This window comes from Taeniopygia guttata, chromosome 3, assembly GCF_048771995.1.
Source record: "Taeniopygia guttata chromosome 3, bTaeGut7.mat, whole genome shotgun sequence".
Classification (NCBI taxonomy): domain Eukaryota; kingdom Metazoa; phylum Chordata; class Aves; order Passeriformes; family Estrildidae; genus Taeniopygia; species Taeniopygia guttata.
In genome coordinates, this window is record NC_133027.1 from 32,425,910 (window position 1) to 32,453,707 (window position 27,798).

The 27,798-nt window shown below is 37.4% G+C and overlaps 1 long non-coding RNA gene across 2 annotated transcripts in view; it reads right to left on the reverse strand.

The window, feature by feature from the left end:
- Nucleotides 1–27,196, reverse strand: part of LOC140683577 (uncharacterized) — a 66,150-nt gene extending 38,954 nt beyond the window's left edge. The window contains exons 1-3 of one of the 2 annotated variants that reach the window (XR_012054745.1): nucleotides 27,043–27,196; nucleotides 12,543–12,608; nucleotides 9,973–10,043 (exon numbers count right to left, since the gene is read on the reverse strand). This is a non-coding gene — a long non-coding RNA (uncharacterized lncRNA). Of the gene's footprint in view, nucleotides 1–9,972; nucleotides 10,044–10,175; nucleotides 10,381–12,542; nucleotides 12,609–27,042 lie in introns of those variants that run through there. The other variant, XR_012054746.1, reaches the window with a different exon arrangement.
- Between the last annotated feature and the right edge of the window lie 602 nt (nucleotides 27,197–27,798).

Consider the following 27,798-nt stretch of genomic DNA (forward strand, 5'->3'; position numbering starts at 1 on the left):
CTACAGAGGGAGAATCTCATGGAAACAGCAGTAATTTTTACATTCAAATGATTGTTTTTCATTAAAGATAGCATTTATTTAAGATCCATCAATTGATACAATAATTTATAGCTGAGGTTAAGCAACAAGACACAATAAACTCCATTCTAAGACAAAACTCCTGATCCTTTATGGGTTTTGAAAGTTTCCGGACCAAATATCAATCTGTGTCTTCTGGTATCACCTGGATGAGAGGAAGCATTTGAGGTAACAGACTTTGTCCTATTTACAGACCAATATTGGTGGAATTCAGGCTAGTTCTTTGAGCAATTCAACAACGTACCAATAAAAAATAAATGGCTATAAGCATTTAGGAAGAAAAAAAAAAGTTATTATTTCTGTCACACATACTATTTACCACACTTCCTTGTCTAAACACAATTTTGTCTCCTCAAAATCATTCTAGACTTCTGACATATCTATGTAGTTTCTTTTTAATTGATTCTTTTAAATTAATCACTACAAAAGTGATTAATCTTAAAAGATAATGAAGTGGGCATAATGCCTTCACAAGATCTGTTGTACAGATTTTGTTAACAGCATTTTTACCCCTACACACTGCTCTCACCAGAAATCTGCTTGTACCGCAGTAAAGATGCTGGAAAATAGATCCTGCTGAGAGTGGTCAGGCAGTGTTATTTCTACAGTTTTGCCTCTGATGTTTCCCATACATTAGTCCATATGAGATTTTTCTTGTCTTTATGGCAAATATAGCTCTTCAAGTTAACAAAAAAATTGTTGCCGCAGACTTAACTTGAGTTTCTTTATGCCTTATCTTAATCAAATATCTGCAAAGTTATTGTGCTCCTGAATTTCCATAGTGCTTCTCTTTGGGGCAGTTGTGTTTTGAAATTAGGCTTTGCATTATCTTGCTGCTTAATCTTCAAGTTCATTCATTTTTCTAGCATGCCTTGTTTGTCTGCTTGTCCTTCTTCTTTTACATTTTTGCCAGTATTATTTCTGTTTATTGGATTTTTGTTAAAATGAAAATTTTAAATACCTGAGATTACTGAATCTCTTGGGTGAGACAAACCTTAGCACCATCTTAGATGAAATAGCCAAAAACATTAAAAAGAGATGGGTAAGTATATCCAGGCTCAAAGAAATATAATTTTTATTACACTCTTGCATTTTCATTATCTGCCCTATCTCATTCTTATTACATATCCTGTCACATTAAATAATGACTCTGAGCAGTCACTCCTACTATCTCCAAAACAAATGTATTCCTCACTTCTGTTTCACTAAGCCCGAGCAATGATCCATCAGGATGTGTTACTTCAGTAGGCTTTATGTACCAGATATTACTTTCAAATTCTGTCTTCTCTCAGGATTTTGTGATGCTTCATTCTAAATGAGCTCCACAAGAAGAATATGGCCCTTTGGAAGCTTAGTAGGTTTTTTGGTGCAGCAAACATTATATAGGAACCCAGTAAAATTTCCAAATACTTGTATAAGTAAGTATTAAACATCGGGTTTTCTCATTCAGAAAAAAAAAAATAAATAAAAAAAAGCAAGCTACATATAACAGGTAAACTTCTAATACTGTCACTTTTAAATAAAAAAGTACACTTTCTGTGGAAGGCTATAATTTTCTTAATATATTACAGTGATATTTTGTGTAATTCATAATGTAAATATTTGTGTTTCACATCAGCAACACTGGTGTGAAACATGTACTGCAAAGAAAATACTTGGTTTCTCAAAGTCCCTCTCTTGACAGCTTTTGTAAGCAAAACCATAATTTTTCTTCTTATATGTGCAACACCATTGACCATCCTCATACAAAAACAATCTGTGTAATTCTTAACAGAATAAACTTTGAGTTTCATTATATTTTTTTACCTTCAAAATTACAAACCATAAATATAAACAGTCTCTCTCAGACACTGATAAAACTCTGAAATTCCTTCTCACATTTGTTTCTTTCTCTCTTTTTTCTGGTATATTGGTGATCAGTGCTTCTCAGCATGAGATATGTAAGAAGTATTGAAGGAGGAGAGCCCCAATTTGCCAACAGGAAATGTTTCATATCCTCCGATCCATAAAATTTCAATTGAAGAAATGTGGTCACAAAAACATTTCTCATTCATTCTGACAGCAGTATTTCTAATATTTTGCAAGTTACAAAATAAAAATAATATCTCAGCACTGGATAAAGCATCAGAAAATATGGTCCATGCTCCCAAGAGTTGTCTCTTAATTGTGTTGTATTTTAAAAGAAAATACAGAAATCATATGGGATTGAAAACATTTTCCTGAAAACAGCCATATCAGAAGAGCAGAGCAGTTGTGGAGACACATTATCAGGAGTAGACAGTGGAACATCACACTACTTTCAACCATGCTTTTCAACAAGACCCACAGACTGATGGGGGATAATTGGCCCACTTCCTATAATGTCTTTTTTTTCTGCACAGGTCTTTCCTGTAAAGGCTGATGTTAAGAAACAACATGGTTTTCATAATAAATAAAAATGGAGTGAAAGGCAGGTTTGTATTTTTGTTCCAGATGCCGACAGTAACCACCACAAAGATACCCCAGCGTCAGCTCGATATGTCTACCTAAATAAACGACTTCCTGTTCCATGTTAAACCAGACAAGACTGAAGACACTTTGTACTAATAAAAAGCACAATATTCAAAAAGGTTGCCAAGAAACCTCTTTTTCCCTCTTAAAGCATCATAGGTGTTGACCTGATTTTTAAAAGTGTTAAGTTTTCTCTTATAGTTCTTTTGAAAGTTTTAAAGTTCTCATAAAACTTCTTTAGCCTTCTGATAATGTTACATATTTGAGAGTCAGAGTTCCCACACGATTTCATGTATAAATAGAATAGTTTACATATTTCTCTGTGGGTAAAGAGAAATGATTAATTGATCTTTAGACAGTGTGGTTGGAGAGGTGGTAATTCCATCCTCCAATCCACGGTCACCTTTAGAATTCTATAAATACCAAATGTTTGAATAAAACTAACTCTTTTTCTCTTTTAAACTTAAGCTTCTGTGTACGCAGTTCATGTCCAATAGCAACAAATAGGTTATTGCCATTGCAGAGAATGGGATTGCTTTAAATTGAATACCATAAAATGCCCACACATCTATCTAATGAGATCATTTTAGAAGAGAATATTTTTTCCTGTCTAAGCAGAATACAAAATGAAACTTGAAATTTCAATAGCACTGACCATGAAATATATCCTATTTCATAAGTACCTACTCATCTTCAGAAAGATTCAAGATTTATTCAGTCTTACAAGAAGGGTAAATTAATCTATCTTTTCTTTCTTAGACTCATTAAAAAAAGGAAGTAAAAACTAATTCATTTTACTGAAGTAAGATAAATTGACCCCAAATAATAGAACAATCTTCTTTTAGGAATGACCTGAGAAAATTACATGGTGATGGTGATATGATTTGTTTAACCACCTTTGAAACTCTTTTCTCTTAACCTCTAAACCACACCAACAGACTCTGCATGGCATTCCCATCAGAAAATCAACATGTTTTCTTTAAGAGACAAAGGAATGTGACACAAATATGCAAATAACAGAAGGCAGAACATGGCTTGGTATATTATTTTAATAACAAGACATTCCAGTGATGAGAAGGACAAAACAATGACTAATTGATAGTGCTATTTTCATTTGCTATGCTCAACAAGGAGTTGAGATGTGGACAAGAAGCAATAGTCAAAGCATAGAAGAAACCAGGAAATTTGACCAAGTAAATAAGCAACAAAGGTGCCTCTGGAATTCAGATCTTCTAGGAGAAGAGTTCATGCAGATCCAAGGAGGACATTTGTTCTTTAAAAATACCACATGTCCATCAGTTATAATTTTTATTGAATTTTATTGAATTGAATTTATTTCCTCTGGTTTATGTCTTGGAAGCCAGTACTAGTAGGCAAACCAGAATATTAAACCAAAATTTAAACCAAAATTTAAAATAGAAGTACTCCAAGAACACCAATGAGAAACTTAGGAAAGGGAATACAGTTTGTAGAAAGAGAACATTAGATCTGTGTGCAACAGAATTTTAATCATAACAGAATTTAATCAGTAACACTGAAGACATAGTTCTGCAATTTCATTTTTTTAAATAAATAAAAGTCAAAGCCAGCACTTCTTTGATTTAGGCCCTAAATGCTCAACTGTGCTCCAAAAAGGAATCCTGATGTATATTTTACAATACTTCTTGCCTCTCAGACTCGCTAATATATTTTATCATGGTCAGATGACTTCCTCCCAGGTTAAACCTCTTGTCTTGCTCATCTTCAGGAAAGCTTTGTTTTTTGGAATAAATGGGTGGGTGTCTCTGCATAAGTTTAGGTATCTCTCTAATAGAGCTCTAGGAAGCCTGAAAAGTTAGTTCTGATCCCAACCAACACTTTCTGCTCTATTATTAAGCTAAATAAAGCACTTCAAATAAGACATATAGCTTCTTCTCGGCTTGAGGGACTTAAATCATTTTCCACCAGGAAATCTAGAAACAGTCTTCTCTGCTCATATTAAAGCAGGGCAAACACACAGTCAAACTCACAGTCACTGACACACAGTCAGACTCCAGTCAAACACACACAAGTGACATGGTGAAAAAGATCCTCAGTTTAACAGAGAGATCAATGTGCTGGCAGTACTCTGTCTCCAAATGATGTTTAGGAGGTTGTTTAATGTTCTGAAATGAAAGCAATTGTGCAAATAGTTAAAGACTATTAGTTTACTGGGGGCTTGTTCAATGTTTTAAAACCTGGCCTCCCAGCATCTACATGGAAGTAAGATTTCTTCATTGTATTATTTCTAACAAATTGCATTTTAAATGATGTTTCACAGAATCTGAACACCTTTCACAGTGAGGTGATAACAAATCAGCATCTCCTGGTGCAAAACAATTAACAGGGATGTATGGTGTAATGGAGCTTCAGAAAAGGGACAAGGGATTGGTGAAGCGAGATGCTGGTGAAGTAACTGAAAGGGAGGTGAGTAGGTGAGCAGGAGATGGGAAAGGAAAAATAGACAAAAGCTCAGCAAAACTGCTGCAGCCACCATAGACATAAAGTAACTGGTAAATGAAATAAGGTTAAGCTAGTTGAATTATGTGTGACTTACAGCCTGATGCATGTTGTGAGCTAGTTTATCAAAAGCAGTTTTAGGAAATGGTTTTAAATTTTAAATCATAAACTCAAATATATTCCAATTTCTAGGATTAATGCCAAGAAGGGGATTATTTTCTCCTAGGTGTATAAAATCCAGACAGAAAGTTAAAATATCTTCCAGAAGACTTCCAGGCTGAAAGACAAAGTGCCAGTTTGAAAATCAGGTTAATATTGGTTTTTCACATAGCTTCTCATCAGTCCCACTCCCACTCCTCCCTCTGATGTGCTCATATCTTTCCAGAAAGGAATACAATTTCAAAATCCAGTGTAAAATTGCAAGTAAACAAATACCTGTTTTTGTACTGAACACTAACTAGATCACATAGCATTGGTATGGCATTGGTTGCCTTTAGAGTCCCAGTGTTAAAATACTCCCTTCAGATAATCAAGATAAGCATAAACAAGCAGAGTAACACAAGAACATTGTTTAAAAAGGAGGTAATGTTTGTATGCAATTTGAAAAAAAATTACTATTTAGAATTCCAGACTATATTCCCAGCTAAGTTAGGTAGAAACAGTAGAGATTTTAGTTCCAGAAAACTGCTAGAATGTCTCAGGTCTTTCCTGAGGCAACACATGCTTCCACGATGCTATTTCCCCATCCTTCTCACTCCCCTACCCTAGCGAGGTCATGGAATTTCTGCCATACAGAGCAATCAAGGACCAGTCAGCTCCAATTCAGCACTCTGTTTCAAGTGAAGATTTGTGTGGAAGGGTGCACTGATGGGGGAATTAAGGTCAATTGGCCAAGATCACTGGTGCCAGTAGTACCCAAGAGAGGTTATCCCATCAGGGTAGGAAGCAGTCACAGGCGGGTTTTTACCCTCTGATGCCCAACTTTATCCTTGTGGGTTACACCTGTGAGACTGGTGACATTTATACTGGCACAAGTGGAAAGACAGTGACACTGAGCAGCATCAAAATGGATTTCTCAGTCTTTTTGCCTGTGCTGGAAGCCTGGCAAGGCTACTGGCTGAAGCAGCAGCTGCCAGAAGGCAGACTGAAGTGTATATAACAGTCTTGGAATAGCAACAACATCTGTCTCCCTTCACACTTGCCTGTCTTTTACCCTTCCTCACCATCCACTAAGCAGGAGGGTCTCAGCCAAAACACGATGGTAGAATTTAAATTTTGTTTCCAGTGCTGGGGAGGTCAGAGCTGCTCTGAGCTGCTCTTCTGGCAAGACAACTTTCTGTGGGTCTGCCTGGTGACTACAGGCCAAATGATGCTATCTCTTTTATTGCATTTGCCAAACACGAAGTGAAAACTAAGAGAATACTTTTTAAAGGGATTTACTGCAATTATAACACCATAATGAATTTGGTTGGGAAATGAAATTTAATACTGCAGAAGGGCGTTAAACTCTGTAAAATCTTGGTAATAATGGAAACAATGAAGGCTCTGAGCAATGCGGTCTAGTGGAAGGTGTTCCTGCCCATGGCAGAATGGAACTAGATGATCCTGAGAGTCCTTTCCAACCCAAACTATTCTGATTCTATGAATATTCCAATTATCTTTGGAACTGAAACTTACTCCCAAACAGTCTCAGAGTTCAGCCATAGTGACCTTGACTTGGACAGGTCATTCCTGGCAGGACTCCTGTAAAGTGTGTGACTTCTAGGTATATTTTTCAAATTTATATTTATTTTCTTAGTAGTCTGAGACAGCGTCTTTTCATATTAAAATAGCAGCTAAAGCAGGTTTTACCTATATTTAGACTTACATTTCTGACAGCTTAATCCTCTGCAGTTATGGAGGTTTTGTGAACTAGTTTACTTTGGAGAACTGAGAAAAAGTAACCTATCTGAAATCAGGAAATGACCATCAGAAATTATTACAGGAAGCATACTTATAAAACTATTTCCTCTTAATTGACAAAAAAACCAAATCCAAAACAGCACAATCTAAATATTAATTACTTTAACCTGTAAAAATTGATCCAAGTACACAAATTTCCACTGTCCCTGTAACTTTGTGTCTCATTGTGAAATTATTTGAAAGCAGTTTTTTCTAATTTTAGCTTTTCATAAAACCACACATTATTTTATACTGAAGGAAAAAGCACTCTTCAAAAGATAGTATTATATTTTTGCAAATCTGAACATCACAATTTTTTAAATGCTGAAGTCAACTTTACTCAGTCATCCTTAATTTATTCCTGCCATATATGTATGCAGTGTCTTCTGTCTAGCCCCCATTACCAACAACTTGCCCAAAACCTCCTAAAAGCTTTGCAGCAAGAAGTTTGTGAGAGGAAGCCAGCAGGATCAAGAAGCCACTTGGAAGCTGGAAGCAATGGAAGGAATCCTTTACTGTGGAAAACATTGCCCTGAAAAAAGTTGTTGTGGTTGAGGCAAAAAGATGTTTCCGATTCATAGTGTCCCTTTCAGATCTCATTAGATCCTACACATTTTGATGCCTGTTATAATCTAAAAGCTGCTTCCTTAAAGAAGGGTAGAAATAACATACACCCTTTTACAAGGTCAGCACATCATCAATGACTTATCTTTGGATTTATGTGTAGCTGTGAATGCAAACTTATCAGACCCAGACCTTTGGTCTGTTTACTGAGACACACACTGTCCTAGACACACAGCCTTCAAGTGACTGGAATTAGGAATTATCGTCTTTACATGGCACATCTCTTTCCTGAATCTGCTAGCTTACTTGAAGCAAATCTATATCAGCATACTGAAGTGTTTTAAATAAATATTCAGAGATAATTTTAATTACCAATAATGCAGAATAATAAGATCTATTAAATCCCAGGGTGTTCCAGAATATGTTTCCCATCCCACATATTAATGCAGTGCTCCAGAATTAAACTAATTTTTCAGCAGACATATTGTACCATCCCAAATTTGCCTTACCCCTAAGCTACAGCTTTTACAATCCTTGTATGACACCTGTTTCAAACATAATCCAGCAATTTTCCATAGTAACCATATGCACATTGTTTATTTTTCCAAATATTTGTCCACAATATTTAAATTGCTTTCAGAATTTCAGCCTATGTTTTCAGAGCTAGGACATTGGCTGTTTTCTAGATGAACTAAGAAACACCAAGCACACCTTTTTTCTCCTTCCCTCAATTTCTCTGCTCCTGGCTAGAAATGGAAGCACAGACCAGGTCTTTCTTCAAAGTGCTGCCTGAAGGTTCAGCAGGTGACAGACCATGCAGCTCAGCTCCTATGGCTTAACAGGTGAAGTATCCCTTTCGTGATTATTTATGGTGAAAGCTATAAATAAATAGTAAGAAATAAAGAAATAGTTTCTGAACCAGTTGTTTAGTCCCTGAAAATAAGTCCAGCATTCAGCTGGCACGAGGGTTATGTTTAGTAGGAGCCCCTAATGTACAAATTTTCTCCATTGGGCTTAGGAAGACCCTGACATTTTAAATGTTGGCACGTAGCTTGCCACAATCACTAACATGCCAGAAGCAATTAGAGGATCTCTTAACAATAGGAAAAGAAAAAAACCACAGAATGTTGTCAGGTTCTGACCATGTCAGTAACTCAAACTATTCTTTTCTTTGTGTTGGAGCAGTTTTTTCCATTCTTTCCTTACCTGCTTCTAACACAGACCACAATCCAGATTTTTCCTAAGGAGCGTCCAGTCTAGCCTTTTTCTATAAAATCTGGCTGTAATTTATTTATTCCTCTCCTAAGTCCTCATTTCCTCCCTTTTCCCACTCCTGCATTGTGCAAAAGATGATGTAACATGTCTATTCTTAACCTCAGCTATGTCTGTGACACAGTTCTTTTTTCATGCTAGTGGACTAAACTATGTATGTTAGCTTTTTCCAGACATAAGTCTATGTCTTTTCCTTCTTCTACCCCTCCATATTTTCTCAGAAACTAGGAATGTGACCTAAATGTCATTTTTTTTTCTTGTCCTTACTGAACTGTTGCCACATTAAACTATGTGGTATTATAGGGCTTACAGTAAGCCACAGGAGCTCACTGAGAAATAGCTTTTTTCAGTATAAGTGCAGTTCTTTCTCCAAGAGGCTTTAACTGCTGAATAGACAAGAGACGGGGGCAAGAAAAAGGACAGAACATGCAGAAGACTGAGCTTAATGATGGTGTGTAAAAGGCTGTTCACTCCTTTTCTTTGATAAATCCAGATGTGCCTTCATTAGAAGGGGAATTGGTTACAAGAAAAAGGAAGACAAGACAAGACAAGACAAGGCAAAGATGAGGCAAGGCAAAGCAACACAAGGAAGATATCTTCAGGTGAAAAGTGTATGTTGGGGATTTTATTCCAAGAAAATTTGATGGGATTATACAGATACCGATTCCCGGAATAGATACAACAATCCCTTTCAAGACTAAAAATAACTTCTGAGCTGTAGTTTGCAGTTTCAGACATGTATGCTGCATATGCTGCTTCCATGCTGATGTAATGGTGGTAATCTTTTCTCAAGAAGGATTTGATCCATGAAGGACACAAAGTTCAGCTGAATTTTACATTAGAAACTTTGCTTATAAATTGCAGTCTGCCTCCAAACAGCAGTGCTGGTGTCCAGTATGGAGTAGTAACAGAAGTGGTTTAGGAGATGTCAGTGGCTGCAAAGGGGTTGTGAAGCAGCCATAACAGCACTGTTTGCTAGTAAATCAAGCATACAGGTCTCACACACTTACTGAAGTTTCTACAGGTAGTTTCTGTACACTGCTATAAATCTTCACCAAATTTACCAAACCAAAATCATCAACTGACTTTACAAAAGTGCATAACAAACTGCTATTGAAACGTTCATGACTGACTGCAAATCAACACTACCTGTTTTCTTTCTTCTCCGAGGTTCCCTCCAAATGCCTGAGCACTCCTGGCATGTGGACATCTCAGAGCACCTAAATGAGGGGAAAGGCACAGATTCCCTCCTGAACCAAGCACAGCCCTTCTTTCTTGGTTACAGACTCAACAGAAGTGCAGAAGGACATGCTCAGAAGGATATGATCAGTCTCTTGAAAAACAATGTTAACCATAGTTTCAGATTCTTTGCTGTTTTCTTTCTTCTCCAAGGTGCTAAGCCAAGGATTTGTCAGGTGGAATATCTAAGCTGATCTCCAATGCCACAGCATCTCAGGAAATAAGAAATGGCTTCTCAGCAAACACAATGGATGACCGCATAAAGTCAAATTTCAAGTGTAGTCGAGTGCAAGAAGGCAACCCACAGAAGAATTTGACCTGGTATGGACGAAGTTAAAACAAGTTCTGAACTCTTATATTAACAAAAATATAATTTCATATTTTCTAAAGCTCTACTTTGATACTCTATTTGTAATACAAAATTCACTGATCTTTTATAAAATTGCTATAACTTTTAGAGTGAAATGCTATTTTTGCTAGTTTGTAACTTTGTGTGTGCCAAAACCAAACTATGTAATCAATGAAATAGATGTCCACTGCAACAGCAAATAAACAAAAATGAATTAAAATAATCGATCAAATAAATAAAAGCAACAATGACAATTAAATGAGCAATCAGAAGCCATTCTAATGATTAATCATACTAACATTTTACCAAATACAAATGCTTAAAGAGTAGACCCATTTTATAAAGGAACCTAACTGCCAAAGCTGATGACAGTGAAACAAATAAACTTGGAATAGAATAGTGTGCATTTAATCTTTCCAAGAGAAAAACTATCTAATGTATAGTTGGCATTTCCCCAGCCATGAAGTATCTATGCTGTCCTCAGGCCAACAGAGTAATTTTCCCAACAATAAATATAGTATCTAAGTAAACATGTTCTTATAAACTGAATCTTCAACTTCAGTGTTTCCTTATTATTATCAGGAAAGTTTAAGATGATTGTGATTAATATGGAATAGTTTAACTCATCCAGCATAAAAGGACTAGGGTCTGCTGTTGGGAATATGTGGGGAGAAGATAGGGTAAAAGTTGAATCTTTCGCAACAACTTTGTGAGGTTTACCCTGTAGACATACTCCAACATAACATACCTATCTCTTTGCCACAAGCTAGACAATGAAAACATAAATAGGGCATGGAACTAAACAAGGAAGAGGGAATATATTTTAAGATTTATAAATGGATCTGAAAACAAAGTTCCTCAAGATTAAACCATCTGTTCTGTTGGGATTTCATGCCTGTACACAGCTCCCTGGAGGACTTTCTCCATAACTTTTCACTGACTGGTCTGCAGTCCCTCATTTCTCCTTTTTTGAGGATGATTCACCTGTGTTGGAAGGTGGGGCAAAGCTTTCCTTGCTGTTGTTCTGTGGCAATGGAGTCCAGGTTTGTAAGTAGCTCAGCCAGTTCACCATGCTGCACTCCATGTGGTCCCACAGACTTATACATGTTCAGCTTATTCATGCTGTGCCAGCACTAATCATCCTTACCATGGGAAGTGTTTCTCTCCCCCTAGATTTACTGCCAGGCACAGAGATCTGGCAGGACCAAGATTAACTCCAGTATCTATCATTCATTCCTGTAGCTGTGCTGCCTTTCCAGTCCGCAATGGCAAAGCAACCTCTGTCAGCATTTATAAACAACATGTCTTCCTGTCTAAAGGTCATAGGATTCCCTCTACCCTTTGCCCACTTTGTCCCTTCTCTCTCTCCCCGGTTGTGTTTTAAGATTATGGGAACTATTCAGCCAAAAGATCTAGTATGTGTCAGATGTGATATATGAGTATCACCTTCAGTGTCAATAGCTGGAAAGTTACTGCAGATACCTCACAGTGGGGATGTCTCATGCACTGTTGCTAGACAGTCATTTTGAATTTTATATTCTGACCCATTTAAATTAATATTCAGATGTTAAAGTAGCATCTTGTATTCATTCTCTAAGTAGTACTTTGCCTATTCATTTTTAAGAAGTTAATTTTCAGTTCTTTTGAGAATAAAACTTGTAGTTCAATATGGAAAACCAAGGGGAGAAATCCATAGTTATTTCACGCATAAATTAAATAAAATGTTTTCTTTTTAATAATCATTAATAATTTTCTGGTGCTCATAACACAACAGAAAACTATCTGTAACTAAGGATGTCTGTGATTATGTCAAACTGTCCATTCTGAAAAAGTGAAGACATACTAAGGCCATTGTGTGAGTCTCAGGATATTATTGTAATAACATATATCTGAAAAATTATTTTTAAAAAAATTCAATCCCCATTACACACCAAATCAAATTTTACTTCAGCTGGAAGCAAAAAAAAAAAAAAAAAAAACAAACCACAAAAACAAAAACAAAAAAAACCCCAACACACACACACACCCCCCCAAAAAAACCCACCAAAAAAAAAACCACCAAAAAAACCAAAGTAAAAACAAACAAAAAGAGTTTGCATTTCTACTAGCTATATTGTGTGTGGCTACATACCTGAATGTAGATTTAGTTCATGTTCTTCATGATCTTCATGTATGCACACTTACAGTGAACTCCTGGCTATAAAGAGATAAACATTTACCATAACTTCCTTCATATTTGTCATGCAATGAGAAGCACTATTAATGCTTACAATGAGTAAGCACCTTTAGAAAAATAGACCATTCAAGAGAGGATGAGGGAGAGGAAGACTAAATTCACATAATAAACACTGCAGCCACAGCAAAAGGATACAAATACTGTATTATGAGAGTTTATGGACAGAAGTTTCTGTCAACAAAATTAAGGAGAGTTCCTTTCTGTTGAAGTATTAAACTTTCATGCTCAGTGAAAACTGCTCCTTAATCATAGCTGAGATGCAATAGCGAGAAAGCCAGTGTTGTCAAGAGTGACTTCAATTCAAGCAGTCATTGCTGGACATGTCAAGTAGCCAAGAGCAGGTAACGTGAGATAACTCGATACCTGGGCACAATTACTCCTGGATGAAGTGCAGCAATGACTTAAAAAAAAAAGCAGTGTTCTTAATTTAGTTAGATTTCATTTATGAGAACAGAACACAGCACTAACCCATTATCAGCATACTTGAACCCTGAAGTGGTCACTTTTAGCAATTGTGAAGCAGCTGTTGATAACTGACAAAGCAGGGTTTTTTAACTGTTTAATGAGGAGTGTTTTAAAAAAAGGCAGGAATGGTTCATGCATGTCCCATGAGGTAACCCATAAACCACAATTCAGAGGACAGGAAAAAAGGTTATTCTGGGTAGGAGGCTGGCGTAGTTAAAAGGAGATTTCAAAAGCCTATTGAAAGAGAATGAAAGCTAATATTGAGAGAACTGAAGTACAGGAATATGTCCATCTAGATATCTCTGAAAAGAGATAAAAAGAAAAAAGAAAGAAAAAAAAAAAGAAAGAAAAAAGAAAGTGCAAAAATGTCTAACAGATACTTGACACTGTATGTGGAAAGAGACATGAGGTTGTATGTATCCCAGATGCTGTTGCTGCTGTAACAGCAAGTTTGCCATGTGTAGCAAGGAAAGATGTAAAGGAACATCTGTTGAAATTATACATTTGCAAATCAACAGGCCCAGATAACTGACACCCAAGAGCTCCAAGAAAACCAGCTGGGAGCTTTCAGAGCCCTGTATGGGAAACTGAAGAAAGTCCAAGTGATTGATTACAGATGTAATTCCAAAATTTAAACAGAATAAAATGAACAATCCTGTGAATTGTAAATCAGTTAGCTTAACTTGTAGAAGTGCTCAAATAAAGAAATTTAAATAGATTCATAGATACATGCAAATAAAGATAAATTCTGAAATTTAAATAAGCCAACTTTGTCCAAAGACAAAGGTCTTGTCAGAAATAAATTTGTCATCTTTATTGACAGTAATACAAATCTTGTTTTCATAAGAACTGACATAGTATATTTGGAAGACAGTACATTCCAATGGTTTTCAGTATTATTTTATGACATTTTCAATATTGCATTATACACTATCAGCAAGATAAAAATTAAATTACTTGAAAACTGTCTTGTTGACAGAGCTTAACATACAATTTTACAAGCTAATATGTAAAAGAAAAAGGATTAATAATATGAAAAATTCTTGGACCAGTGCTAGAAAGTATTTTTAGGTTATAAAACCTTTCTGGTAAAAATAATAAAAAAAAACAAACTTCATGACAGAAATTAATGAGAACAAGAAACTGAGATAAAGCATTCGAGATCATTTTCTGAAATTGTTAGAATGAAACCAGATGGGTTCAATAAAATTAAACAAAAAGTAGCACCTCTGGGAACATACCATGTCAGCTGTGGAGCAGGGTGCATTGATTTTAGAGCAGGAAACAATGATGTAAAGTCAGATGTATGGGACTGCTGCATGGGAAGTGCTCAGTTCACCTCTTACCCATAAATCAGGATGGAGCAGTTTGCCGATTTGCTAATCATACATAAATAACCAGGCACCAGTGAACTATATTTCAGTGTCACTGATGCAGCACAAGTCTCCACATGTGGATGTGTCCCTGCTTCAGCTGTGCCAGAACCCTTGCTGCTGCCAGCACCCACTCAGGCAGCACTGTGGGCAGGTGCCCCATATACACCCCAAGGAGGGGTTCCTCCATGCCACCCCATGCCACCACCCCTGTGCTGTGAGTCCTTGGCTGGGTGAAGACTGTCTCTGTCCAACAGGACACAGGCAGGACTGGGGATGCTGTGGGACAACGCTTGGCTATGCTCCCCGATATGGAGGAGCATCACTGCTTCTCCTCCCACTCCAAAGCCTCTGCCAACCCCCCGCCCCCCTCCCCCCCTAGGCTTTAATGTTCTTGTTTGGTTCATGATGCCTTCATTTCTTTTCAAAGTCACTAGAATTCACTGAATACTATTTCATTGGCTTATTTTCATGCTGCTCTTTAACATAATCAGTTTATGTGTTCCTGTCATTCTGGGTGTGCTGTTCACTCTCAGTCTGGGTGTCTCATCACAGACACTGTTACCCACCCCATACTAGTCATTATTATCAGGGCATTTAGACATAGATTTTGTAACAAATTTCAAGAGTAGCATAAAAATAACGTAAAAAGAGCTTTAAAAGATATTTTCTCAGTTGTGCTTAAGGCAGCCGGATGGCAGATGTGGATGAAACATTGAAAGAGTTGTCCAAAGGTCTTAGCAAATGTACATTTTGTTGGAATTTTTGAGGGAAAATAAGCACAGTGCTTCAAAATAATTACTTTGTTTTCTGTCTGCATCAGGGAAGGCAGAGTAGAGATAGCTGGCTAGGACAACCTAGCTTTATGATATAGTATTCATGAGTTTAGAGACCAACATTTATTAATATATTAAGCTCAGAGAGCGAGCAGCAATTGCATAAGATGACATATAAATGAGGAGAATTTTGATTAAAAGTTTATCTCACTATGCATCATCAGACATTGATCACAGAGTGCTAATCCTAAAGCTGAGGACTACATAATCTTTAGAAAGTTGGATCAATGTCCAACTGTGCATACAGAAGCCTCCCAGGTGCCTGACTGAAGCATGCTGCACAAAATTTATATTGATCACCGCTTGTCTTTTTTTGGAGAGAACATCTTTCCATAGCAAATTTTCCCCTCCTTCTGTAGCCTAATTTACCTTGCACTGATCATCTGAAATCTCATATGTGACTCACTGATATAATTTGTATTGGTCTCACCTTTTTTGTCACTATTAATGAAATATTTGTTTCTTTTAGTTTTTGTTAATTTCTACCCCAAATTTGCCAAAGAGTGCTATTTTTGTCTCAGATTAGCTGGTCTTTTATATGGAGATAAAATTTAAGAAGCATTTGAGATTTTCTTGATATTAATTTTTGCAAAAATTTCTACAAAAGCATTAAAAAGCCTTAAAATCAGAAAATATTTAAAAATCTTTATGAAAAAGTAGGCTCTGTTTCTGATGCCACCAAAAAAAGATATTAGGAAGCCTGGAATCTAAATCAAAAAATAAACTGGTTTTACTTAAATAAGGACAGATGATCAGAGTGAGCAGTGTTTTGTAAGAAAAACTTTGCCAAAAAATAGTGATAAAATATTGTTTATACTATGATAGTGGGTGGCTTTTTTATTAACTCTGTGAGAGCATATCCTTGTTTGAGAAATTACCAACAGACCATTAAAAATGAAAAGACTTGCATCAGTCTCAAAATATTAGACATAAACGGCAACATTCATTATTATCTGTAATATTATTTTGCATTAGAGTAACAAGGCTGAACTGGGAAATGTCAAGAAGAAAACAGAAATTTCATGAGCATGAATATAGTGAATTGCAGCAGGGAGGGGAACTGCAGCAGATAGCAGACAACAAAGAACAGAGTAACTAAGCAGCAGAGTAAACAAAGTATTTGAAAGCAGAAGGAAAAAAATCAGTTTTTACAAGCCAATGAGCAATGCTGGAGTGAATTTGTATCAATTTCTGACTTTTAGTCTTACACTTTTAGCTGAGTTTAGATAGTTTATACCTTTAGATAATTTATACGATTTCTTTTAATTTTTTTTTCTGGAGAAAAAAGATGTACATGAGAAGCAATTCTGTATTAGTTAAAACAATCTGTGAAGTTATATGATTAGTCTGCAGGACTAGTAATTTGAAAACTTTTAATCTTAGCAAATAGAGCTTCAGAGTCATCACTGAAATATTTTGCATCAGAATTATCATATTTTGAATTCCTCCCATTAAATCCCAAAACCATAAATAAGCAACTGATGGTGCATTTCTTCCTATTCACTCACATTTTACTGTAAATCATTGAGGTTTTACCTGATTCTAAATTTATGTTTACGATTCACTTCACTATCTTTTGCACAATCAATCACCAGTGTGCCATCCTGTTCCTCATTAATTACCCTATAAATTCACCTTTAATTCAAATTACTTGATATCTCTCTCATTCTTCAGATGTTCATTCTTTGTATTCCCCTGTCTCTTTTTAGAAGGATGGCTTCTCATCCAAAGTAAATTTTTTAAGTTCTCGTTCTTTGGTAATTTTTAGGATAAAATTGAAAAGACCTCAGGTTTCAATGCTTTTTTCCATTCTAATTTTAATACTTCGGTTGTTTGTGCTATATGCTGTGCTACAATCTATAAGCAGCCCATACAGAGTTCCCTGAAAAATGTACTGTTCAGAGATATTGACAGATTTTTAGTTCCTTTCTCTGCAATGTACCTAAGAGGAAAACCAAGTCTGCTTCTACTCTGCTGTGGAGTTCCAACACTGGATCCTATTAGCTGACATTAAAAATAGTGAATCTAAGAGATATTGGTGGTAGGAGGCCTGCATCAATTCAATCTCCCCAGAAGACCTCAAAGCCACTTAATAACTATTCCAGATGGTTTTCCTCCTCTGGAATGCTCTTGATTTCAATTTAGATGACAATATAACTACAATTCAAATTCAACCAAATTCAGCAGCAACTCTGATCTCCCGTACTATGTGATCTCAAGAGACTTGCTGTGGGTGGCTCACGTGGAGAGCATGAAAAGCCTTGGACTTTCTGTCTCTGTGGTGATTTAAAAAAATGGCTGAGAATTAAACTCCAAATATGCTGTTCCTCCTTCCCCCCCAGCCCCCCTTCAGAGAGGCAGACACTATGGGTTGGGAAAATAATTTACTGAAAACAAACAGCAATGGAATGAGAAATGGACAGCAACAGCAACATTAATCACAAAAGCATACAAAAGAAAAGCTGCTTTACACAAAAAAGTTGTTCACCACCTCAGTTTTGTCTGGCCACTAAGGCAAAGACAAAATGGTGGATGGTCTCCCCAGCTTCTCTGCCCTTGAGCTGAAGACTAAAAAGAAGAGTGATGAACACCCAAAAAACTGTAATTGTCTGAGTTGCATTGCCTGCTTTCCAGACCCACTGGACTCAGGTGTGGTTGGCAGGATTTGGCTTGGCTTTCCTCCACCACTCCACTCCCTGCAGTTTCTTCCCACCAGAGTGCTGCAGCACACACACACCACTGGGTCAACTGTGTTTGCCACTGGAGTTAAGTTATTCCTGAGGACAGGAAGGGATGGACAGTAGTGAGAGAGGTCCACGCTATTGGTCCCAGCAAGGTGCCCAAGAGAGAACCAGAACAAAATGGCACCTCTTCCAGTGTGCATTCACCTTTCCTTCATCCCAAAGCCACGCCACCAAGGATGATTTTAGTAGTATAGAGTAGCAACCTATAACCACTGCTACATGGATACAGGCTCTGCCGCCTACTTGACACTCACCTGCAAAACTAGGATAGTCACCTCCCAGGTCACTTCTACCCAAGAGAAGCCAGCCATCAAGACATTTTTTGAGGAAACAGGCTCAGGTTGCACAAGGGCACATTTAGCTTGGATGTCAGTAAAGAAAAAAATCTCCACTGCAAGGTCTGCCAAGCACTGGAACAGGCTGTCCAGAGAAGTGTCGGAATCACCATCACGGGAAATGTTTAAAAAGCGTGTAGACGCGGTGCTGATGGATGTGGTTCAGTGGTGGACCTGGCAGTGTTAGGTTAATTGTTGGACTCATTTAGAGGTCTTTTCCAACCTTAATGACTCTAAGATTCTAAAAATAGACTAAGAAAAGACAAGGATATCTAAACACCAACATTTCACCTTCCCACTCAGATAGTGGTTGCAATTTTGTGTCAGAGAGAGAGAAGTATTCCAGGCAGGATTACATCATCCTGTGGAAATGAGATGACCAGGAATGGGTCCAAAACATCTGTCTATCCTCAACAGTATCCCCAAGGTCATAAAAGAGTTCACTAACGGTAGAAGGGCAATAGGCAGGATATGCGTTGTCTGGCACACAGCACATATTGCTGCTTGAATTGCAAGGATACTCAGTCATACTCCAAGTCTCTGTTAAACATCAAAAGAGTTTCTTACACAGCAATAGATTGGACAGGCTTAGTAGCTGATACCAGCTTCAGGAACCTAGGTGGCTTCAGTACCTCCAATGCAACTTTATTTCATTGTGAACATCTTTATATCTGTGTATATTTCATTTTTAAGTGCTTATTTAAAATATTCCTGGCAGATACCTGTTTAAACAATCTTTAAAAGCCTGTAACAATGTAGACAAAAATTACACAACCTTTTTAGGCAATCTGTCTTGGTATTTCACTATTCTTAGAAAGTTTTTCCAAATGTCTAGCCTAAGTCTCTTTTGCTGTATTGTAAGGCAATTATTTTTAACACAATAATGTTGTTCCACTGCTAATATATTCCCTCTTCCCCTTCATTGTTCAATAGCTTTTTTAGTATTCAAACTCTGTTATCATAGCCCAGACCAATCTTTCCTTCTGTAGACCAAACAATATTCACATCTTTCCTCATTGACTATATTTTCCTGCCTCCACCTATGCTCGCTGATCTTCTCTTTAAGACCAATATAAACCTGTATTTAAGTATAATCCAATATATGCCTGTCTTAAAATACAGTCCTTTAACTGGAGACAGTGTTCCAGCTAGAGTGGTGCTAATGAGCAGAGGAGCAAAAGAATTTCTTCAGATGTCTTACAAAAGACATTAATTATTATTATATTGTCCGGCGGGATTCAGTTTGTCTTTCTTACTGTATGCAGTGATGTTGCTGTGCCATGTCCAGCTATGATCCACTACAACCTTGGGATCCTTCTCTGCAGAATCACAAGGCTACCAGTTGTTTCATATCTTGCATTTACGTAGAGGACATTCCTGGCTAAATATAGAGCTCTTTGCTTATTCTTACTGAATCACATCTTATTTTTCTTGTATTTCCTCTCCAATTTGTCAGGGTCCTGGCTAAATACTGGTCTTGTCCTCTATTGCAATTTTCCAGCTTGGTATTGCCTGCAAATGTACTAAGGATATTCTTTCATCTATAGTTCATGTCATCAATGAAAATACTAACTAATGCCAGAAATACTGAATACTCCTGGAAACAGAACAAAAATTCCTTCTTTATTTGAGTGGATAGATAGTCAACTTTTTCTGCCTTCTTTCTAGGACAAATCACCAGAATAAAATAAGCTAAATATTGCATGTATTGACTACACTATTAGCACTAAACAATACAATATCTCCTAGGCAGGATTTTTGTTTTACATTTGCCCAGCACTGGCACTATATCTCAGCACTGAGGGCCCTGACTTAAAACCTTTACCTTTCTTTAACCATTATCAAGATTTGCATACCATACTGGCTGGACATCTTTTCCATCCCTGAGATCTGAATGCCTGTGTGGCTGTTTTGGAAATCCAGACCAGTCACTGAGTTTTGTCTGCCTGTGTTTCAAGCATATATTTTCACTGCTTCCTTTTCTACATGTCTAAACTATTACCTCTAGGTAAATAGTTGTGGATTTTTATATATTAGCTTTTTCGTGGCTATGTTAATTTTCCCCCACAAGTTCACAAATTTCTTCAAATTGTGTCCCAACAGATCACACTACGTTTCAAAACTAATCAAAGCAGACAAAACTGATTTGCATTTGATCTGCATTTCTTCTCTAAAATAAAGTACCATCTATTTAGATATTACAACCCATGATATAATTACAAAAGTATTTTGTATTTTCAATTTAAAGAATCCAGGGCCAAAGGAATTCCAGAAGGACTTTCAGGAAAGAGTGAATTCCAGTTTTCTAAGAATAGATCTCAGAAAGCTCAGGTAAAAGTATTTGACATAGACCATCTCACCAGATATATATTCTGCTTTCTCTATAGATTTCCAATCTTTATACTTTTTTTCTAGTAATTTGAATATATGTGTATGTTTAAACATATAACCAAAGGCTTATGTCTTTTGTCTAAATAATGCCCACCAAGTTTATTGACACTGTGGGTCTTGTATGTGTTTCTCTCTGGCATCTAGATCAATATAAGCTTTCCTCCTTGAATTAGTTGAAATTTTATAACATTACTTTTTCATTTACATATTTCACAACAGCCTAAAAACTGCTTCCCCATCCTACTCCTTCCTCACCACTTCTTCTCCCAGCCTGTCAGTGAGTCACAATTTGATCTAAATAGTAAATACCTTTTCTCCCAATCCTACAATGAATTTATTTTTTCTCATTTGCTATTCCCAACCTGTTCAGCTGATAGTAGAAGAGACAATTCTGGTGTTGGGAGATGCTGGCACTCATGTGAGAATTTATGCAGCTCTGAAAAACACATGCAGATGCAAAATGTACATACAGGGGACGATGGTTGGTGGAAAACTCAAAATGAGCCAGCAACATTAGCTCACAGCCCAGAAAGACAAGCAGATCATGGGCTGCATCAAAAGAAACGTGGCCCAGGATTTGAAGGAGGTGATTATGCCCCTTTACTCCACTCTGGTGAGATCCCACTTTGAGTGCTGGGTCCAGTTCTGGTACCCCAAACAAACAGGAGGGCTGGAGTGCTTCCCTGCAAAGTCAGGCTGGGAAAGTTGGGGCTGCATCTGAAGGGAGCTATCAAGAAGCCCAAGAGGGACTCTTTGTCCAGAACTAGAGTGACAGGACAAGGGGTAACAGGTAGACATTGAAAGAGGGGACAGTTAGGTTAGATATTACAAAGCAATTCTTTACTGTGAAGGTGGTGAGACACCGGAACAGGTTGCCCAGGGAAATTCTGAATACCCCAACCCTGAAAGTGTTCAAGGTCAGTGAATAAGGCCTTGAGCAGCCTGGTATAGTGGGAGGTGTCCCTGCAAATGGAAGGGGTGGCTGGGACTAGATGATCTTTAAGGTCCCTTCCAATGCTTAACATTTTCTGATTCTATGATTCTCTATCAAACTACCAGAGGATAATCCCAAACCATAATCAAAAGCTCAGCTTACAGCAAGAGCCTGCTTCATGATGAAACACAATATTGAAATTTTCACCTGAAAGTTTATGGCCTGGGAGACCAAAAGTCCAAGATGTTTATCCTATTGAAAGTAGGGCTTTACCAGCATCTGATAGCAAACAATATAAATGACTGGACATTCAGAACCTGGCTGTGGACCAAACCATGATAAGAATATTGAAGAGACATATGATATTCAGCAGACCATAAAAGTGCAACCAGAGGTTTTCCCAGCATATGGGTCTGGTCCTGAAAGATTCAGAAAAGAAAGGAAATTTTAAAACAACTAATGACTCCTTCCACTGCTCACAACTTAACATGATAAGGGATTCATAATAAGATGAACCACACAGGAGTGCAAAGAAACCTGGAGTTGGCTACAGGTTTATTTTATTGGCCTTGAGCAGCATGAGCAAAACTGAGGAAATGTCAGAAAAGTGAGAATTGTTCCAGAAGAAACTGTAAATAGAGATGACTGCCAAGCAATTTCCACAAGAGAGAGCAAAAGTGGAATTACTGGAAGGGTTAATGCAGGTGGGGGAATCCCACAGGTGATAGCTAGCACACAAAAATGAAAATCCTTCTCTTGATTCAACTTTACAGACCAGATGGAGAATTCTGAAACTCAGCCTGCTTTATAATGACAGAAAAACAAGACAGCACATTCTAAAGTGGTACCTCTGTAACTTTCCATGCAAATTCTCTGGTTCCAAGCACAAGGCTCAAGATAGCTGTGATAGGCACACATGCTGGATACCAGAAAAGAGAGGCTGATAAAGCACTTGGGGAACTCTGCACCTTAAAATAAGTATACAGTTTGAATATAAATTCAAGTGATTATTAACTCCAGACCCTACATTTCAGACTGAGGAATTCTCCAGTGGCTGAAACCCAAGAACCAGGAATTGTCTTAAGCCCCTCTCATAGAATCATTAAGGTTGGAAAAGATCTGCAAGTTCATTGAGTCCAGCCTTTGACTGAACATCACCATGCCTAATAAAACATAACCCTAAGTGCCATGTCCAGTTGTTTCTTGAACACCTCCAGGGATGGTGATTCCAAAACTTCCTTGGGCAGTCTGTTCCAATGCTTAACTACACTTTCAGTGAAGAAACTCTTCCTTATGTCAAATCTGAACCTCCCTTGTCACAGCTTGGAGCCATGTCCTCTTATTCTGACACTACAGGCCAACCCCCACCTGGCAATAACATCCTTCCAGGTAGTTGTAGAGAGGGATAAGGTTTCTCCCCACACTCCAGGCTAAACAGCCCCAGCTCTCTCAAATGCTCCCCACAGACCTTTCATCAGCTCCACTGCCCTTCTCTGGACTCACTCCAGCACCTCAATGTCCTTATTGTAGTGAGGGGCCAAGAACTGGACATAAGACTCAAGGTGTGGCCTCACCAGTGCCAAGCACAGGTGGACAATCACTTCCCTGGTCCTGCTGGCCACACTATTGCTGGTACAGGCCAGGATGCCATTGACCTTCTTGTCCACCTGGGCACACAGTGGCTCATGTTCAGCTGCTGCCAAACAGCACCCCCGGGTGCTTTTCCATCAGGCAGCTTTCCAATCACTCTGCCCTCAGCCTGTAGTACTGCAGGGAGTTGTTGTGGCCAAAATTCAGGTCCTAGCACCTGGCTTTATTGAACCTCATAGAATTTGCCTTAGCCAATGGATCCAGCCTGTCCAGATCCCTCTGCAGAGCCTTCCTGCCCTCCTGCCCATCAACACTCCCACCCAACTTGTTGTCACACATTAATTTATTGAGGGTGCACTTAATCTCCTCATCCAGAGCATCAGTAAAGACACTTAACAGGACTGGCCCCAGTACTGAGCCCTGGGGAACCCTACTAGTGACCAGCTAGATGTGATGCCCTTCACCAACACTCTGACAGTTTTTTACCCAGCAAAGAGTGCACTTGTCCAGGCTGTGGGCTATCAGCTTCCCCAGGAGAATGACAAGGTATCAAAGACCAGGTACACTACATCCACAGCCTTTCTCTCATCTACCAGGTGGGTCACCTGGTCATACAAAGAGATCAGGTTGGTCATGCAGGACCTGCCTTTCCTAAACCCAGGCTGGCTGGGCCTGATCCGCTGATTGTTTCCTGCAGGAAAATATATGTAAAAGTATAATATTGCATTTATTTCTAAGTAAAGGGACAGTTCATCAGAAAATTCTGTAGAACAGCTAGAGGAGTCTCTCCATCTCCCTTGTAGAAACCATGTAGTTCTGCAGAAATAAATAAGAAGCAGAGGCACAAAGTGGAAATAGAGAAGTACTCAGTGATGAGAATACTCTCTAGGAATTCCTAAAATTTTATGGCATGATCTTTGCATTAAAGTAAATAAAAGTCAGTAAATAAAAAGACCAGCAGAGTATCACTTTGCAAAGCTTTACTGTATTTAAGGCACATACTTAACTCTTATGCTTTAGTATACAGCAGAACAGAAGCATTAATTAACAAAATATTGGCACAGCTGCTCCTCTTTCTTATATCTTTGACTTGTCAACATCCAGAAAATTTAAAGGGAAACTTTAGGTTGTTTCTTGGAGATTTTTTTGTGCTGGGATAAATTACAGTTTGCTGCTAGCAGAAAACATCTGTGCCAAGTGGAACAGCATTGTGAAATAGCAGGAAGTAAACAGAAAGACAATTAAGCTATTGTGATTGTATGGAAGTGTTCTATAAAATATGGCCTACTTATAGGCATTTTTGTGAAATGTATGTTGCATTTGTGCTTTTTGTTTACAGTACTATGACTGATTTCAATTAATGTTGACAACATGAAGACAATTGATTCAGGTTTATATAGTTTTGTGCTGGCTGCCAACTTCTCTTCTTTTTTCTTCTTAAGAAAGAATTTATCTTGAAGTACACTCCCTCATACTTTCTTTTAGAGACCTACAAAAGTAAAAAGTCATACTGATTTTTTTTTAAGATTATTGCAACAGATACCTTTAAACAAGGTATTTTTCTTAGTGAGTTCCTGCCATACTGGTGTTTTTGTGACTTTGGCTAGTATTCTTTCCAGGTTTAAATACACTTTGAGTAACTGCAGTAAGAGGTTGATAAATAAAAATTCAGCAGGGTTGACTTTGCATAGCTCACAGGTTGGATTTCCTATCCAAAAAAAATTTGATCTCTTCCAGGTCAAACACACCCCATAGGTCTTAGTTTAAATAGAAAAATCCAAAATCAGCAACAAAAGATACTAACAAAAGACAAAACCAACAAAAAACCAAATCCAAATTAGGGAGTTTTATGTTATACTAATGTATTTCCATCCACTCCTTTTACATCAATTCAGGTTTACCCAGGTGCACTAAATTTCACCAACGAAGTTTGATTTTCTTCATATTGGTAATGATACCCAGAACATCATCACTAATGAGAATATCAGCAGAAATCAATCCCTGATCTAACTGCTTAAGAACTCCGCTGTGATTTCTACCCTGCCTAATTTTTCCCCAGACTACATAACTCCTTGAGGATTCTCCTGAAGATACTTCTTTTCAAACTCTGGCTCAGTGCCCATATTCATCTTTTTGCAACTGTATTATGTGTGCTAATGAAGTCCAGAGAGTTTATTTTAATAGCTGGAAGGGAGCATCTGCAATGTCTGTTATCATGTCAAAGATGCTTTTGGATTAGTTCCACATAAATTCATGGGGCTTTAAAGACCATTTCCCTGTGGCCTTCATCCTTCCTTTCAAAATATATTCTATTACCCAAAATACAGTTTCTTATTAAATATAGATATTTAAATTAATTTATTTCCTAAACCATTTGCTAAAGTGTCCATTAAGCACAGATGCAGATATTTCTCATATTTGACAAGATCTTAAGAATCTGGTGATAGCATTAATACTTCTCATCAGTAAATTCTTACTGTAAAGACAAAGATTGTAGGGAATTATTCTACCATAGCTAAAAGTGGTTTCATTTAAGTCCTGCAAAAAGTAATAGGAACCACTATAGTTGCAGAAGATTTCATTAGGTTTGAAAGAATACATTTGAGATCATGCGAGCTAAAGAAAAGCTCTCAACAGAACTTCATAAGACATGTAATAAAATCACAAGAGCTGGCAACAATCTTGGTCTATCTCATAAACTCTAGATAAATATGAACAGATGTCAATAGCATAATTAATTTTTGTAAGTTAATTTCTCAAAGAATAATTTTGAGAATCAGAATCAGACACATGTTCCTTGAAATCTAATTGATTTTTGAAACAACTCAAAAATGCTTTTACGGGTTTTCCGCTCTGAGGTTTTTTCAATTATGCTTTCATGTTCAGTAATACTTTGGTTTTTTAATATAGTCAACCTATGACAATATGAAATATTCCCTTAATCAATAATAAAGGACAACAACTCTTCTAAAGGGCAAACTGTGAAGTTGAGTGTAAACAGACACCTTTCTAATATACTGTGGAAAATTCCCTAAAAATAAGGGAAATTTCATGAAAATATGAATTAAAAGTATTTAGTTGAATGTCAGCTTCTTATGGGGCTAAAAGACTCATCTTGGGACAATAAAGAAAATCAAAAAGTGTAAAAAACAGTAAGTATTAATTTCCTCCAATATTTCTCTGACAGATCAGACCAACATGGGATTCATCCTCAATTAGGCTGAATTTTATCAGAAAAATTACTAACAAAAAAAAAAAAAAAGGAGCATGCCCATCCATTGGGGCACCTCTGAAACCTAAAATAAACATTCACAGCAACTACATAAAATAACTCTTAGCTGTCAAAATTTCAGTAAGCATTAAATGAACCTAGTGAAATTTAGGGAAGGCTGTCTATTCATTAGAGCACTTGCATACTTGAAGTAGCCTTAAGACTTCTAGTTTCTAGCCTTATCTAGTTAGCATTTATTATCACCTTTTGCAATGATTTAAACTCCCTATCCAAAATGAATTTGCAGAACAGAAAATCATTAATGAAATTGTGTCTCTTGTGCTGTCCCATATGTGAGGTGTGTTCACAGCACATTTCTCTCTGAGATCAGCTGAAAAACCCATGAAACATTTCCACCTTTCAAAGATCATGGAGAGCTGATCTTCTTCCAAGACTTATATTTTGTATCTGTGATCTATTTTGTCTGAACTACTGGAACACTTTTACTTTCCATACCTCTTGTTGGTGCTGGAGCCATGGGCAGTCAAAACCACAGTGACTTGACTTCATGTTGTAATGACTCAGGAGCTTTGCTGGAAAGGCGGAGAATTGCGGCTCCAGGCAATGTTCTCTTCAGCGCTTCTGGGTTTTATCCGGAGACGATCTGAAGCAAAATGCACAAACAGTTCTGGGCACGTGGCCCAGGAATTGAGCTTTTCCAAAAGCAGAATTCTCTAAGCTCTATGACACAGAGCCAGTCTGTTCTTCTTAAGTACTCCTGTCTGTAGCATAGCCCAGAATCACCCAGAGTGAGGATAACTTGCTACACAAAATGTTGGATGATCAACACATTTCCCGGTCTGCAAGATAGGTCTCCTCCTTTTCTGGACTTTGTCAGACCAATAACTAAAATTTCTGAATTAGATACTGCAATCTGATCACCTAAATTCTGTAATACTCTCACACTATGAAGTATGGCTTGCTAGGTTGTCAAAGTTCATACAAAAGGTGAAATTTGGATACACATACTTTGAGATTTGGGGTTGTTTCTGACATCATATACGAAAACACAAGAGGCTAATTTCGTCATGTGTAGGAATTATGCCCCTCATTCATAGAAGGCAGTAGAAGAAAAAAATACACCTACAAACACTACTTGTTTCACAAATTTCTGCATATTCACTATAATGACCCAGTTATAAGTTTCATGCCATAACAATATCACCTTGCAAAACTACATGTTCCATTTTCACCAGCTTCCCACAAAAAAAA